Genomic DNA, 14,666 nt, shown 5'->3' with positions numbered 1-14,666 from the left:
TACAACGCAAAATAAAAGTAAGCAATAATTCCACTCAAATGCATTAAAAGCTAAAGTAACAAGTCTGTTCTGAAAATGTCAGGATTCGATAGTTAGTTCGATAGTTGTCAGAAAAATAAATGCTCAAGCGAAGGACAGACACCTGAAAAAAAACCCTCAAGTACAGTAACAAAGTATTTTTACTATGTTAATTCCCACCTAAAGTATGCAGAAACAAACGATCTTCTCCTGGATGGTTAATTTATGTTCATCATTTAAGAGCATCAGTAATAAATTGAGAGTGTTTCATTCTCTCCTTGTAGTACTTTTAATCTTATTTGTGTTTAGATATTCATGAGGAAGCATCCTGTTCTCACTCTTTCACACTCATCATCAGAGGATGGTAAACAGTCCCGCTGACTCTGCAGACGTCGCGTGGCCCCCCCTCCCTGCCCTGCCTGCCCCTCTTTACGCTCCCCGGTTGTGACGGCCGTGTGTGCTGTGCGTGCTCACCGTGCTGCCGGTGGTGCCGTGTGTGCGTTTCTGTGTGTGTGTGTTTGTGTGTGTGTGTGGATAGGGGCTGCCTGCTTGCCTCAGTGAGTGAGTGAGTGAGAGAGGGAGTGCGCTGTGGCTTATCCTCGTCCTATGCGGATTTCACCGCTCACTGTCCGCCCGAGCGGCTCTCGTCACCCAGGGTAGGCCGGGATCTAGACGCTGACATTCCCATTCAAGAGCTCCTAAAACGCGCACCGCTCGGCTCCTTCTTCTCGCGTTTTGTGGAGATACGTGCGGGTGGAGGATCGTTGTGGTTATCCTGCTCAGCCGATCCCAGCGGAGGGCAAATTATCGGGACCTGGAGAGGAGGCAGCAGAGAGGCGAGGATGCTCAGTGGACACGGCGGGAGATGAGCGATGGGCAAGGTAAGCTGCATGCTGCTGAAATGACCGCGGGGTCAGTTCCTCAGCTGTTCTCGGACAATAATTCTCATTTTAAGTGTGTTTATACATGCAGTCTGCAGTGTACTGATCTCTGATGCCGACCTACATGTAACTCCAGTGGTAGTTGGCCTCGCGCAGGAATCTGTGCCACACATGGCAACTCGCACAAGGAATCCACCGCAAGAGCGTGTGTGTGTGTGTGTGTGTGTGTGTAGGGGGAGGTTGAGTAATGCATTATGCAGACCCACCATGGTCTCCCTCCTCCTCCTCTCCACCTGAAAAATACAGTACACCTGCTGCCACAGCACGCATGCGCATCTCCAAACGTGGACAACGGGGTGACGTAAGTCCTCTGCGTTCGAGCAATTTGACGCATCACACCGGAGCTCGTGAGCGAATAAACTTGACCACTTACTCGGTGGCTTGTGTGTGTCACCCGGTGTGATGTGGATGATGGAGTTGTAGGGGGGACCGGGGACGGTTGCAACACTTGGTGCATTCCTCTCAGTTACTCAGAGACTATTTGAACGACATCGACAAAATATTTATATATTACTCATTCTGGGACAAAACCATATTTTGAGGGGGTTTTGATGTTTACTCTTCAGTTGTGCTGGGAATTTTTTAAAAAAAAAAATCAAACTTGTAACTGGTCAACCTCCTAATGCAGTGATTCTCAAAGTGTGGGCCAGTAAGGCCCTGCAGGTGAGCCCTGAGAGGTCATGAAAAATATATAAATAAAAAGAAAAAACTTTTGATTTTATTCATTTGAAATTACCATAAATTATTTATGATTTATTTAAAAAAGAGCAATAAAAACAAATTAAACAAAACTATTCTTGATTTATCTGACCAGGTTTAACAGGTGTTAACACCATATATGGTGATCTGTAATATTAACACCAGAATGTATCTTATATTTCGTCATTGGTACAGTTAGTCTCATGTGTTTATGGCCATTCTTGAGCTTGGGGAAGGCTTTCCTATTATTTTTATTATTATTATTATTATTAAATAGCATTTTAAATTTTGTCAACTCTGTCAGACACACAAAAGTCATAGTTTATATACATATGTGTATATATGTGTGTGTGTTTATATATATCTTGCATTTAATGGAACAATGAACATATGTTGTTCTATTAAATGCAAGATTATTTATTTAGCTGTTTAATGGTGCCAACTTAGTATAACACACAGAACATAGATTAAGTGTACTATAGATTTTTTTGTCAACATGAACTCATTTAGTAAAACCTTATGAACATATATTTAATTAATATAACTGAAAAAAACTTGTTGGCTCAAGTGGTGCACCGGCTTATTTTATTTATTTATTTGTTTCTTTGTTTGTTTATTTTTCAATAAACTACAAAAAGTAGTAATTTCAAATAGGCCTGTGCGGTATACCAGTTCATACCAAAAACCAGTCTTTATTTTTTGTTATGATTAAAATTTTTCATATTCCGCCAAACCGGTGAATAGCCCAAACAACATCCAGAACGTGTGCGGCAGAAAGTGTTTCAGCGGGGACCCATTTCACTGCTTCACACCAACACCACAGGCGTGCTTGCTTCAGCGGATGTTCCTGGCAACTAATTTCCCTGTCTATTTAGACTAGTCGAGTAGTCTAACACTAAGATTTCAACTTAGTTTCTTTCTTAGCTGATTCCGATTTCCGATTTTTGAGGGGTCTGACCTACCGATTCCGATTTTGGCCGGTTCTGATTTTCAGTCTTTCTAAGAACTGTGATTGACAGCATTCACAAACATTTTTGCAACTTTTCTTGTAAATGTGTTCATAATAAGACACTGACTATTAAATATTCATTTAATACTTTCTCCAAAATCATCCAGATTACAACCAGGCCTTATTATAATTTTATATTAAGATTATGAATTGGGTGAACGTGATCTCGCAAGATCATCTCGCGGGATTTCGTGGGAAGCGATTTCACGTGATCTTTTGTGGAAGCGGATGTAAACAAACCGGAGACTAACGCGGTGCAGCAGTTTGAAGTAAAACTTTGCCGTGAGAAAAACAAACACAGAAGTTAAAGGAGTCTGGATGAGAAAATGTTTGAGGAGACACATCAACACAGGTTGTTTTTTCTTCAGCCAGAACAGGAGGTGAGATTTTAACTGTCCCTCTGTGAACAGCAGTCTGCTGCTAGCTTGCTAGCATTAGCCTGAAGTGCGGGAGAGTTTACGGCTGTTTTGCGACATTGTCAGCTGCTCTGTCTCGTTGTAGACTGTCTGTCTTCTCTTTATCCTGTTCTTTGAATCTGTCTCTGACACCATCTTCAAGCAGACGTGTGTCTGAGTGTGTAGCTGTTATCAGCGCTGTGTTGACGTCACGGTCAGTTTGTCTGCTGCACGCATGACGTGACCATCGTGCAGAACATGTGTGTGACAATGACGGGCACAGAATCGGATTTGTGACGCTGACCGGCCGGTCACCGGTCAAGGCCAGTCACGTGAAAACCGGCCCGATTCCGAGCATTGCCGATTAATCAGTGCAAGTCTAAAGAAAATACTCAGAAAGCAGTTAAAATTTAGCAGAATTTATAATGTTAAACACTGTCTGAAAAAAAATACTGTATGTATTAAGAGCCATTTGAAGATGTTAATCACAGTCTACAATGCCAAATCGTACTTTAAATGCCACTGAAATGCGCGCTACTTTGCTCTGTGCAATACAAGCCTTACACATTAATGTACAAAACATGACAACAACTCACTAAACGCTTCACCTTTTCAGACCGGAGAGGGTCACAGTGTCTGCAGGTAAAGGATCCAGAGCTAACATTAGCTGCCAGCCTGACACACAGTGTGGCTAACGTTAGCAGTGCTAGTAGTGGCAGCAGCAGCAGGTTTATGTCTGTGTATGTGCTTAATGTGGTCACATGTTTCTCCAGTCGAGTGAATATATATCAGCTTATTCTGTCACAGTCTACATTCATTTGTCTGACATTGCTGATGTAAACATCTGGTGTTGCCACAGCGATCGGTTCATACGCGCTGGGTGAGAGGGGCTGCCGTCTGACAGAGCTGCAGATCTGACTAGTGCCGTGTGGCTACATAAAATCTCAGAGGCAACAGATAACTGGCATCATGCATGAATGAAATATTGATAAATATTTAAAACTACTAGTATTTCTGGTGCCGACTAGCGTGGATGGGGACGTTTAATTGTATAGTCGTCCATGTGATGGTAACCATACTTTGAGGGAGTTATGCATTTACCTGTGTCTGAACATGAAAAAAAAAGATACAGTCCTTATGACAGTAAAATGGGCTGTTTAAAGCCAATCAACTGCAGTAATTCTTTTCTCATTAGAAGAAAATGTGGGTAAGAACACTGTTGCATGAAAAAAAAATACCATCAAATACCATGAAACCGATATGAGTTTTAAAAAAAAACGTGATATGAAAATTTTGTCATACAGCCCAACCCTAATTTCAAACACATTATTTAATTTTCTAATTGTTTTGTCACCTGGGGTAGCATAAATGTCAGTTGATGTCTGATGAAGATGTTTTTTGTTTTTTGTTTTAAATTTACAGAGCAGTCATAGTGAGTTGTCATTTTATTTTTTAAAATTGCTAAGAGTTCTTTTAATCCAACTCAAAATACAGATTTTAAACAATACTTCTTATTTAGTTGTGATTTAGAAGAGCTATGACATGTTATAGTTAAGACACATCTGATAGCAATATTATTAACTGAATTTGTCCAGAAAAAAAAAAAAAAAGTTTACCAGCGCTTGAGCAGTATTCCTTATTTGTTATCAGGAAGTGAGACAGGGGTACTTAGGGTATAGCTAATACTTTTTTATGCCTGATATAAATCATACTTGTGTAAAAATCTGGCAGAGTAAGAAAGTAGAAATCTGGGACACAACTTAAAAGAGACAACATTTTGATGGTTTGGTCCTGTCTGCCATGACAGAACATCATGTGCTAACCAGACACATTGACGTAGACACAGCAATTCAAACTTATTAGGTTTTGATTAATTCATACGAAAGGTCAGAACAGTATAACTAAAATACAACTCATGAAAAAAATACTTTCATACCTCCAAAGGAAGTTTTTTTTTCAGTACATGCAGCAGCAGATGTTATATGTGTCTCCTGTCTTTCTGGTGGGTAGAGGGTCTAACTGAGCATGTGCAGTGTGAGTATCGTCACTCAAGTATGTTTCTGATTGGAGGAATAAGACATGTTGCGACTGTCCCATTGTTGCAACCGTTCCCAGTGTACCCTAGTAGTTTAAGTCACGAGGTAGCTTAAAGCAGATATTGCATGGTGTTATTCAAATGATTAGGATCTACAGTATCAGCTGTCTCTGGATTTGAGCATCGTGACTCAAGTTGATGATTTCGTCAGGTGAATTAACTCAGCGACTGTGGTTCAGAGTGGAATTAAGTTATTACACTCAGATGAGTCATTTGAATCTAGAACAATTGTAGCTGTGAATCAGAAATATCCAAGTTCATATCCAAGTAAAACCACAATGGGTGCTGCTGCCATTGTGTCCAAGAAATATTTGGATTATTGTTTGTCCCTGGACGGCTTCATCACCGCTGTCTGTCTGTCTGTCTGTCTGTCTGTCTGAGGCATAAAACATTAAACCTATGCTGTGCTATATGTCCACATATGTTGGTTTGTTATGTTTCATTGGTTGAAGGGTTGAACTTGAGCAATTTATCAGATTTCAGAGACAAGGCTTCAGCCTAGTCTCAGACTAAAATGCCTGTCTAAATTGTCTTAACTCAAAGCGACTTGCATAAACCTTTCTTAGAAGAGTCTTGGGGCATTTTCACACCTACCTGACTTCCCAGTTTGATCTGGACCAAAATTATAGCTGTCAAACCCTCCCTGGACCTCGATCTGGACGGTTCAGACTTTTGGACCAATTACAGGAAATTACAACAGAATATCATCAGAGCAGGAAGAATTAAAAACAACACACCAAAACAAAATGAGCTGTGGGAGCAGATGGGGACAAGAGGAGACCAGATGTTTAATTGACATCCTGTCTGACCTTTACACTTTATAGCTGTTTCACTTTGGTACTGTGCCATAATAACAATATTTTATTGACAGTAATGTGAATCTGTGCATTCATCTCTTTCCATAAACGGCCAATGAAGTCAGGCAACCTGCCGAACTGTAAACACTACAATGTCAGATGCACACCCGTCAACAAACCAATCAATGTCAAATATACAGAGACGACAGGATTTAGGCATAACGTGCAAAGGTCATTAGTTTGCTTGGATAAATGCAGTGTTAAATCAACACTAACTGGACCAAAAGTAAAGTGTCTCAAAAAACTGAACCTTGGCTCAGACCTTGGTTCACTTTTAGGTGTGAAAGCACCCTTAGATTTAGCCTGTTCTGGATTAGAGCTGATTGCCAAAGGGAGGATTAGAGCTGCTCTAGGACTAAATTGTAGCTTAAATTAATCCTTCATGATGCAGGTTTAACTTCTGCTCAGTACTGTTTGAAAGGGAGCATAGAATATTTGAAATATCTCAATTAGGGGTGTTCAAACCTTTTCCCTAAAGAGCCAAAACTCAAACTTACTGGTGGACCATTCAACAAAAGCACACACTTAATGTTACTGTATTTAGTTAAGATGGTACTAAGATCCCAAGTTCCCTGACTGACCCGCTGCAGTGTCACTTTACTCACTTGCTCAGATTATGAAAAATATTTAATAATAATGGATCCTACTTTTTTTTAAAATCAATTAGATTTTTTTGTCCTTTTGCATTTATTTGACAGAAAAGGTGAAGGGCCACCGTGATAAGGACAGATTTTTATTATAATTTGCACAATTTGGTCTAAAGTTTGTGGAATAAAAGCAGCATCTGAACACATGCTATGAACTGGCAAACATGCTGATCGTATATGGATTGCTCTGTTACTCCATTGCCTGTATCGCGCCTAAAATATTGTCTGAAACATGAGTCTGACTCACTGGATGTACTTTGTGGGTATAAGCCTGCTATTGGTCGCTTGTTTCCGGGGGCATAGTGGCGTCCATTATCTGTGTTTTCGACGAGATGCAATAATAACTTCTGCGCTGCAACCGACATGCTGAAAATGGCAAATTCATGCCTGGGTCACTAACGGCAAGAACGTAAACAAGCTAGTAGCTGTTAATTTTTTAATGACATGATTTAGACATTTTAATGCCAGAGCTTACCTCCCAACATGCAAACTTTACACCAAAACAAATTCCCCTCTGACGCTGTTTTGTATGGGCGCCGTCGCATCCTGGGCTTCACAGCAACTGAGATGACTATGATTTGTTTAGAGAAAAACAAACAAACCAGAGTGTTTTTTTTTTTTTGCCCTACAGCAGAATGAGCATGTGCGGAGCCTTACCCTTCCCCAGAGCTGTCGAGAGGTGTCTGGTTATGTGAGACTACAGAAATATATTTGAGTGTACCATTTAGCTGTCATGTGAGAACTTCACCCACCAGGCCACCGTGCTGAAAACAGACAGGTGGAGGACAGAGCATGGATGTATGAGGAGAACTGGATAGAGCGCTGGAGGCGGGCCTATGAGAGCTGCTCAGTGGCTCATGACGCCAACTTCCATGTATGAATTTCTGCGAAATGATTCCGCGTTGTCCAGCCCATAGAACAAGCAAGTAGAGACTACCTTCAGCCAAGCGCCTAACTTCCAGTTTAGCCCTCTGCTAACTTGAATGGGAATGATGATTTCATCGTGCGGCTCTTCTAGACTTTCCGAATGTTATTGAACCAAATTGATCAAATACTGACAAAGAATCAAGACATTTTGGGGGGGCTGTGATGCACAAAATAATGTATCTGCTGTTTTTTTCCACAGTGTCAGTCTACAGGAGGAAAAGCCTTTTTGGGCCACAGTGCATCACAGTTCGGCCACTGTGACAGTAAGAGACTCACACACGTACAGCTGTATTGGATGAACAGAGGAGCTCGGATTACAGCACACACAGAGGGAGTGTGACTTCATGCTCTGCTCAGGACGCCATTACTGCTCTATATCTTTACATAGCAAACAGTTGTCATCTACACTCCATTTACACCTGGTATTAAAATGTGATCTGTATCCGGATATGTTATTCAAATAAGGAAAAATGCATATTAATGCAGGGTGTTAATGCTGTGTGATCAGAATGTGATCTGCCAGGAAGTAGTCTGGTTTGCACTGTGTTCAAATCTTAGGTAGGCAATCCATAACTTAACATAACTTAACATCTGGATACAGATCACATTTTAATACCAGGTGTAAACGGGACTCTAGTGATGCTTAATGCTGTATATTGCACCTTTAAGTATCTTTTTGGCATGTCAAATAATATTGAGTGTTGTTTCTATACCAGAGTACAGATACATAGAGGACAGAGGAAGAGGATGATGTTAGAGACAGTACAAGTCAGATAGCAACGGTGGAAAGTAACCAAGTACATTTAGTTAAGTACTGTACTTAAAAACAAGTTTGAGATAATTGTACTTGAGTATTTGTACTGCAGTATATGAGGTAGTCCAAATATACTCAACCTCCACCAACTACAGAATATGACAGAACTTTAAGTATGCTTTAATTTGTCTATTGCAGAAGAACACAAGAATCTTTGTGTTCATTGTGTTAAAATGAACTGTTTATATCTACAGAGGGTCCACCATGTTGCCACGTGATGTTTCTTCTAGAGTCGACAGATACTGCACTGGTACTGATATTAGGGAGTAAATAAAAATATTGATATATTGGCTGACAGATGTTTTCATGTAAACACCTTTTTTGCAATGACACTTGTGCCAAGGATATTTTACAGTTTTATATCAACTTTATTATCCCAAAATGATATCAGGCACTAAAACAGTAAGTTTTTAAACTTTTTAAATAATTATAAATAACAACAAAAGACACAAATTGAAAAACATCTGCATTAGACTGATGATCTGTATATCTGTATATCAGTCTGTCAATGTCAGTGTTGTGTAAATGAAAAGTTATAGGGTCTTTTTACAAATAGGCAGATTTATCTTTGCTAATAATATGTTGGATTCATGATGATTTTCACACATAATTTCAGACTAAATTTCAAACTTAATTTAAAAAGAAAACTTTCAAAAAATTATTTCAAGGCCCCCTTGCAGAATCTCTGAGGACCCCTAGGACCCCCCACAGGCCCCCTGTTGAAGACCAGTGATTTTTTTTTTTGACATTTTAATGCAGAAATGTTAAATATTTTAGTTTTAAAGTAGATTTTATTGATAATGCCTCCATATTGTTGGATAACCAAGGGATCAAGGTCATTTATTTGACATTTTAGAACACAGAATTGCACACTGAATTGTAACTTGTAACTCCTTTTAGTTACACACACACACATACACACACACAAACACACAATATACACACATTTTTAAATTTAGAATATAACCGCTTAAAATTAAATACAGTTAGTCATATATAGAGACACATATACACCCAGATACATTTGTCTAATGGAGTTTTTTTTATAATTACTTACTTACTTTGGTGGATTATATCAATACTTCCTCCACCACCGTTAAATTGTGACTGTTAGCAGCCTGCAATATATATACATGTATATATGTATATATATATATATATATATGTATATATATACATATATATAGCAACTTCATTAGCTCCCTTCCACTTGTCCTCTGAGGTATTTTTAGAGTTTTTAGAGTTGACATGCACACATATTAGTCACACAATGTGAATAATCTGTTGTGGATGCAAGGGTCAGATAAAAGGATAAAAAGAGTAATAGTTTCAAACACATCACACAGTAGAAAGCACCAGCCTTTAAAAACCTGTGTGTGTGTGTGTGTGTGTGTCTGTGTGTGTGTGTGTGTCTGAACACAAAGCTGAAGATGATTATGCAGAAAGGTGATACTGGTTGAAGTTGCTGAGCTTCACTTTCTTCTTTATGCCCTTCGTTGTCTCTGTCCCTCACTGTCTCTCTTGCACATGATGCACAAACAGTCTGAGACTCGTCCCCCTCTCGGAGGTTTCTGTCTGCGTCCCTGCTGGGTGAATCTCAGCTCCTCTGTGCTTTTGCTGATGTTTGCTTTTCGGCAGGATGAGGCATCCTGTGACTCGTTTCACTGTGGCAGCCTTTGTGAACTGCTCTGTGGCAGCAGAGGACAGTGACGTTAAAATCAAACCAATTAAAAAAAAAAGAACAAACAAGAGTCTTTGAAAAGACAGTCATTGTTAAATAAAATGATTATTGTTAATAGCGATTATAGTCAGAGCTAAAGGCATGTTTGGATGACTGAACAGGTTTACCAGGCAAAAGCTCAAGGGCCCATAGGTCAGGAGGCCCTTGAATGGAGGGACTGATATTAACTATTTTCCTTTGGAAGACAAACAAAATATGAATTTCAGCTGCAGCAGCACTTTTTTTAGATCATTTTTTTGGCTTTTTCCTTTATTTTTGATAGGTGACAGCTGAAGGTATGACAGTAAGGAGGGCAGAGAGAGAGAGGATGACACGCAGCAAACGGGCCGTAGGTGGGAGTCGAACCAGTGGCCGCTGCAGAGAACTCATAGCCTCAGTACATGGGGCACCTGCTCTAGCAGCTGCAGCAACACTTTTTAAACTCCAGTAAACACTCAAAATGTTTCTGAAGAAGACACCAGAAAAAAAGACAGGAGAATCTGATCTGCATTATCTTTCTTGTGAGTTACTGATAGCAGCTGCTGTGGAAACTTGACTGGTGCGTCTTAAGTGGCCACTGGTTCTGCTCCTAACTACTGGTAATCATGGATGACATATGAGCGTGCTCCATCTATGACTGTGACTGTATAGCAGATTGATATTGAGACAAAAATACAAGAAAGTCAGAACTTATTTTAACTTACATTTCAGTTATGTCATATTTTGTGTTTGTCAAAATTTCTAATATTCCTCTGCATACCACTAGAAGTAGCCCACATACCACCAGTGGTACACATACCACAGTTTGAGGATCCAGGGCTTAATCGATTATTAATTTTAAGTTAATTGCCAACTACTTTATAATGGATTCATTGGTTTGAGTATTTTTTTTTTAAGAAAACAAGTAAAATTTCTCTTAAATGTGAATATTTTTTGGTTTCTTTACTACTACACAACAGTAAATTGAATATATTCGGATTGTGAGTGAAACAAGATATTTGAGAACATCATCTTAGGCTGTGGGAATCACTGACTGACAACTTTCTGACATTTTAAAACTAACAACTATTTAAAAAATAATCAACTGATTAATCAACCAGGAAAATGATTACGAGCTGCAGCCCTAATTTGATGTAAACATTTTTTTAGCACTGACAGCTATTCCGATGATTAATAGATTATTGATTTTATGCCCTGACAACTGCAATTTACATTTTTAAATTCTTCTCTGAAAAGACAGAAAAGGTCAGCTGTATGCTACTGGTAAGCTAGGATTTTTTTTGTCTTTCAAGTGTTATTTTGTTTAGTCTTTTTCTTTGGACAACTAGGCAGCGGTGGAGAAAAACGATATGTATCACAATATAGTGCTTGCAGTACAGTATATTGCAATATATTGTGATTACGATGAGCAAGGTGATATATTGATTTTTTTTTATTTTTTATCTAATGTCATAGTATAGTGAACACACCACCACATGCACAAAATCTGAGTTTAAAAGAGTCAGAAATCTGTTTGAAGTAAATCTTTACTTTCCCCTGTACAAATTGTTTTATTTATTAGTGATTATCACATAACAACAAAGGCTAAAGTTAAATGTTGTCATCAGTCTGGGGCTGGAAGAAATTTCAGTGTTTGAGAGGCTGAAAACAGCACTTTCTGCTATTTTTACATGGAAAATGACTTTAACCATGAATCGATTATCGCTCAGTTCATCAGTTTAATTGTTTTGTACCACTTGCCTGTTGGGGCTAGTGAGTTGATAGACTGACTAGCCTTACATGACATGACTTGCACCTGGCCAGCGGGCAGCCCTCAACTGTTGAGCTACTGAGAATCAGTAACATACTACTGGGATACTCAAGTTTTCTGTTTCTTACACTCCTGCTATTAATTGTTAGAGTGGTTTAGTTTTGAATAAATAACTGGAAAATATATGAATGTTTGTATTTGTATACACACTTATAATCAGAAGACATGCGTTATAAAGCAATAGTAGTTTACAGACAAAACTCACCCAGGAAGACAACCTGAAGAGAAGGAACACATCAGGTTTACCTCTTTTTCAAAATTTCAAAAAGACAAACTGGGGATCAGAAGGATCATGACATCATGAGGACTCAGCTTTGGTCTGGTGGTTAAAGTATGTTCTGTGTCAGTGATGGCTTAGTCGCAGGCAGAGGGAGAAGTATCACAGGAATCCTTAATGATCAATTCCCCTGTGTCCTCTCTGAAATATGAATTTGGAAGAGAAAATGGGTTGTGTGTGTGTCTGTGTGCACGCAGGCGTGTGAGTGTGTGTGTTGGCCTGAATAAAATAAGCCACCAAGAAGCTTCATCAGACACCTGAGTGCCAGAGCTTTTGTATGACCTACTTCCTGAGTGGGCAGCAAATGAGCCACTCATTCAGTCGCTATTATCAGTTGTTTATAGTGCTCTGTGTTTTCATTTTGACGTAAATGGCAAAGAAATAAATCAATGAGTGCAGCCTTTACCTTGACTCACTGATTCATTTTTCCATGCTGGTGCTGTTACGTCAATGTCGCCGCCATATTGGACAGGTCAGGACTGACCTGTGAACAAAATACATTTAAATGGAGGAACTGCAGTCTCAAACTGGCTCAAAGAATTTTAAGCAGCCATTAGTCCCATCACAGACTGGTGACCTGAACTTACAACCTGCCCATCTCCCTTACCAGATACAATCCCCCACCCGGCAACCTGTGATCCTGAGACCTTTCGCTAAGCCTGCCAAACTTCCCATGCAGTTTACAGTGATAATGGTGGCAGATTTAACATCAAAATCAGGAGTAATTGTTGGCACATGAGGTCTTTGATTCCTTAGAGACGTAAACAAAAGCAGCTTCTCATTTCTAGCTGATGACAGTGGATTTTGTCGTCTAAAATAAAGACCCAAAAGCAGATTTTATAAGTGTAGCTGGCTGATGTGAGCTACTGCTAAGTCCTTGACTCGCCCAAAGAGTCTGTTTTAATGTTAACATCTGACATGTTTTAAAACAAGAACTAATGCTAAAAGACTGACGATGAAGCTAGCTTACATCTCAGCAAACATTGGTTGGATGGTGAAATACAGCAGGTATTTCTACATACATAATGACAGAAATACACACATTAATGTTGGAAAAGGAAGATCAGGGATTAGGTTAGTGCAGCGGACTTTGATTCGGGTCACTCCACCTCAGGAGCCAGTCCGTGAGCACGCAAGAAAGGCAGGAGCGGAGCTAAGCTAACTCAGCTTAGACCTGAGACAGTGAGCCAGAGTGAGATGCATGGTTGTCGACCCACTTTGATTCTGCATGCCATGTCAGCCTGTCTCCTGATGAGGTTGACCAGGTCAGCCTCCAAGACGGCGGGAGGGGCGTCTCAATCTACATGGAAGAAAAACATTTCTAACTCTATGTAGATCATGAAGACTTGAATATAACACCACTCAAGAAATAAACATTATGGTGTATTTTATCCAGAAGAACTACAGCTCCTCTGTTTACATATATCGGTTCACAGGTCAGTCTTGTCCAGTAAGGTGTTGCTGACGTATGATCCAAAGGCCAATACGGCGTTTATGTGTACATGTCTATGTTGTGCCAGAAAACAACACCAGGCTGCTACAGTGTAACCACACAAATCTCTATACACAGCAGAATGTCTGTTATAATTTTATATTCTGCTTTTCTTTAATCTTTCAAACACAGTACAGTACAAATGCTGCCATGTAACATTAATTGCTAAACTCTATGATTGTCATAGTAACCACCTGATGAAAGTTATACTCCATCTGTCTTTGGGTGATTATTTGTGGTGATGTGTGTTCATGTTTTTCCTTTTGCTGAGCAGTCATTACCAGTGATGTGACTGGATGAGAGACTACTTAAAAATCACAACACCTGCTGATCTATACTCACTTGCAACCAGCCCTTTGCACGCCGCGCCACTGATACAGTACATAAAACAGAATAAAAGCACATGGAGGCTGAGCAGCAGTGACCTGTTTAGTTCTATCATACGTCTACGGTAGGCTATGGTTAGATTTTGCAGAGGTAACGGGGAACATGTATCGATGGGAAAAGAGATTTTGACACAACAGGTGTTGTCTCTGTTACACTGGCACAACAATAATACCACTTTGTAACTCAAAGGCACTGAAAACTGGTCTGTTTCCATTCTAACATCGGCATGTTGGCATTAGAGGGTGGAGTGCATTTTCACCCCTGTCCCATCCCACTCCTACAAAATAATCCCATCCTGTCCCAGAGAAAAAAAATAAAATAAAAATCCTGTCCTGTCCCAGTCCTGGAATAATGACTCCCATCCCATCCCGCTCCCGTCACTCCACGGTCCACACATGTCACTTTACACACACTAATTCATTCATTTTCTGTAACCGCTTATTCCGTAAGGGTCTCGGGCTGCTGGAGTCTATCCCAGCTGACACTGGGCGAGAGGCGGGGTTCACCCTGGACAAGTCGCCAGTTCATCACAGGGCTGACACATAGAGACAGACAACCACTCACACTCACATTCACAC

The 14,666-nt window shown here is 39.9% G+C and overlaps 1 protein-coding gene across 1 annotated transcript in view; it reads left to right on the top strand.

Moving 5' to 3' along the window:
* The first annotated feature begins 552 nt into the window (after nt 1-552).
* epn3b (epsin 3b) overlaps nt 553-14,666 on the top strand; it is a 31,440-nt gene continuing 17,326 nt past the window's right edge. Inside the window, exon 1 of the mRNA XM_084716068.1 lies at nt 553-899. The gene's annotated coding sequence lies outside the window, so the exon portion shown is untranslated. The remainder of the gene's footprint in view (nt 900-14,666) is intronic.

Source organism: Lutjanus erythropterus, chromosome 3, assembly GCF_056507025.1.
Source record: "Lutjanus erythropterus isolate fLutEry1 chromosome 3, fLutEry1.hap2, whole genome shotgun sequence".
Lineage (NCBI taxonomy): Eukaryota > Metazoa > Chordata > Actinopteri > Lutjaniformes > Lutjanidae > Lutjanus > Lutjanus erythropterus.
This window is presented reverse-complemented; position numbering and strand designations above follow the sequence as displayed.